The sequence below is a fragment of the Panicum virgatum genome, chromosome 8N (genome assembly GCF_016808335.1).
Source record: "Panicum virgatum strain AP13 chromosome 8N, P.virgatum_v5, whole genome shotgun sequence".
In the NCBI taxonomy this organism is placed as follows: Eukaryota; Viridiplantae; Streptophyta; class Magnoliopsida; order Poales; family Poaceae; genus Panicum; species Panicum virgatum.
This window is the reverse complement of record NC_053152.1, coordinates 19,662,508-19,665,576: the sequence shown is the minus strand read 5'-3', so window position 1 is coordinate 19,665,576 and position 3,069 is coordinate 19,662,508. Positions and strand designations below refer to the sequence as shown.

The following is a 3,069-nucleotide window of genomic DNA, read 5'->3' as shown; positions in this document are numbered from 1 at the left end:
AACAGGTAAAGCAGCAGCAATTTGTGTAAGTTGGGTTTCTATCATTTTATTGAAACTTGATTGGTTTTTAAGCGTTGAAGATAAAGTTTAAAGCTTGACATTCAGATTTTCCAGGGTTTTATCATTGGCCAGGAGCTTTTTGTTTATATTTTTATTAATTTTAACTTGGTCATGCACAAGTTCTCTCAAGGGGGTTGGTTCGAATTGAAAGAAGAGTTATAATTATTACCTTCTTGAAATGGTTGACGTGGCTAGTTCCACCCCTGGACTCCTTGTGGTGGACTATACCCGTTGTTGTTGTTGTTGAGGTAGACGCAATCTTCACGGGTCTCGGGGTAGTCGTTCCCTGAGTGTCCATCATTGCCACAGACTTCGCACGTGAAGTGCGAAACCATGGCGTAGACGGGAGCCTGAATCTGTCATTGGCTCTCTCCCTCCATCTTCTTGATGAGGAGGTCCAGTTTTGCGGCAATCATATTCGTCTCCTTGACGGTATGCATGCCTTTCGTGCGGGGCTGGAGTCGTTCTTCGCTCCACCCCTGATTGGAGACCATCTCCTCGACCAATTCTTTTGCTTTGGCTATGGTCAGGTCGAGAAAGGCTCCTCCAGCAGTGGCATCAATATTGGCTCGAGATGTCATTGTGAGCCCATTGTAGAAGCTTTGCAGGACGAGCCACTCGTCCATGCCGTGATGAGGACAGGCCAAGATGTATTCCTGCAGCCTCTCCCAAGCTTCTGGGATGGATTCCATCCCCGTCTGCTGAAAACTTGATATTTTCCCGTGCAGGGCATTTGTTTTGCCCAGCGGGAAGAATTTTGCGAGGAACGCCTTGGAGCATTTGGCCCAGGTGTCGATGTCCTTTTCCTTATAAAACCACTGTTTCGTCTTCCCTAGGAGGGAAAAGGGAAACAGACGAAGCTTGACAACGTCAGCAGCGACACCCCGTATAACAACAGTGTCGCAGAGCTCCAGAAAATTCTGCAAATGTGCGTTTGCGTCCTCATTCGGCTTACCACAGAATGGGCTAGCCTGCACCATGTTGATGAGGCTTGATTTTAGCTCGAAGTTCACGTCCTCGACATTGATGTTGGGGCCAGTGGCCATATTGTCGGTGGAGGGGACAGAGAACTCACGGAGAGTCTTTTCAGCCATAGCTTCAGGAACAAGTGGTGCTTCCTGAATGGGTTTCTGTACCGGGAGAATAGCGAGGGGTAACCACAGGAGATATCTCCGTGATGTGCTCAGCCTGCAAGTTAGATGAACAATGGACTTAGAAAATTGCATATTTCGGGAGTGAAACAGAGTTGGATTATGCATTATTTTCTAACAGGCAATAAACCTCAACATTCAGCCATCGCAATATCATACTAACATGTTCCAGGCTCATTCCTCTAATTGATTCAACTTTGGCAATTTACCTCCTCATCACCTAGCCTCTGATCTATTTATCACAAAACATCCAAGAACTTAGAGCAATAAACAATACATAAATTCTGGCAGCCGGAGAAGAAGCCAAAGATGACGTGCGATTGCTGGCCGTCCTAGTGCTACTGTTGCTGCTTTGTTGGCCGTTCTAGTGCTACTGCTGCTGCTTTGGCGGCGGCAAGCAGCACTGCGGCCTGCTCGGCTTCTACAGGAAGCGCAACAGCAAGATCTGAGAGAGAAGGGCAGGGGCCTTTCATGCCTGCAGATCTGAGAGAGAGAGGAGGGAGAAATGAGAGAGAGGGAGGAGAGAGTGAGCTGCAGCACCTGGATACGATGGTGACTAGGTCCGGCGGTGTCTTGGATGCTTGCGTCTGGCAGCAGCCTGGAGGAGAACCGCGGTCTGGAGGGAAGGAAGGGCGCGGCCTGCAACACTTGGGCGGATGTGCTCGGAGATGGCTGCGGAGGCGCGCGGTCGACGATAGGCCTGGGGAAGAGCACGGATGGTGCGGGATCGATGCCGTCAGGCGATGCGCGGCTGGTGTGCTCGGGCGGTACAAGGACGGCGACGAACAAGGCGTCGCCGGCGCCGCCGTAGTGCCTAGTAGCACGGACGAGTCCTCATGCTAGGGATTGGGTCAACTGAAGGACCCGTAGCACCTGACACTACTTGTCACCAAAATTAAAATGGACCAGAAGAGTGGGTCGTAACACCACATTTTCATTTTTGGGTATCGGATCGTTGGGCCGACCCACTGAAACCTGCATGGCGTCCCACAAGGTTAATCCCGCAGCAAAGGATCCTAGCTCCGGCGATTCTTTGACTCGCCGCACCAAGTATGAGCTCTCCCAGTACCAGGTGACGATGATGATAGCTCGGCCCGCAGATCATTTTCCACTTGTTGATTAAGTCACGCATGTGATACGTGCAGGTTGCGTTGGCTAATTCAATCTTCTTCTTCCTTCCAGGCGGCGGCGGCGGCTTCCGCGTCGACGGGGCCAAATGGGCCGCAAACGATGGCAGAGTTCATCGGCAGCGCGGTGCCCAACGGCGCGCACAATTTCACCAACATTGGGCACTCAGCGCCGTTGTGCCCCATTGGAGGCTCCCCTACCATGTTCGGGCAGGAGCAGTTCGCCAACGCGCAGATGCTGTCCAGGAGCTACGACGGCGAGCCCATGGCGAGGCTGGGGACCAACGACGGCTACGAGTTCGGGTACTGAGCCCCGATGGCCGGCGCGGGCCTGTCTCTAGCCTCGGGACGCTCGGCATCAACCTGTTCTTGAAGTCCGGCACCACCGGCGGCGACGAGAAGCCCAGCGCCGGCCAGTAGGGCCGTGGATCGATCTGTCAGGTTTGGCGCGAAGGAGGAGGCGCGCCGCGAGGGACACCTCCCCTCGGGGAAGGAGCGCGACCAAAAATCCCCACCGGGAGTCGCGATCGAGAGGTGCGGAGTTGTGCGTATATTTAGGCACAATGCTGATCAATTTACCAATTGTTAAAAGATGGAGAATTAGGATGGAGGCTATTGCTGAGTGATTTTTTCTTTTTTATCAAAAAATAAATGATGGTAAATAATATAGAGAACTCTTGGAGATTCTCTAAGCGTGTTGGTTATCTTTTTGCTAGTTTATTTGTAAACCT

The 3,069-nt window shown here is 51.9% G+C and overlaps 1 non-coding gene across 1 annotated transcript; it reads left to right on the top strand.

Moving 5' to 3' along the window:
• The first annotated feature begins 684 nt into the window (after window positions 1-684).
• Window positions 685-788, top strand: LOC120686987. The gene has a single exon (XR_005680493.1). It is a non-coding gene; the product is annotated as a small nucleolar RNA R71 (small nucleolar RNA).
• The last annotated feature ends 2,281 nt before the right edge of the window (window positions 789-3,069 follow it).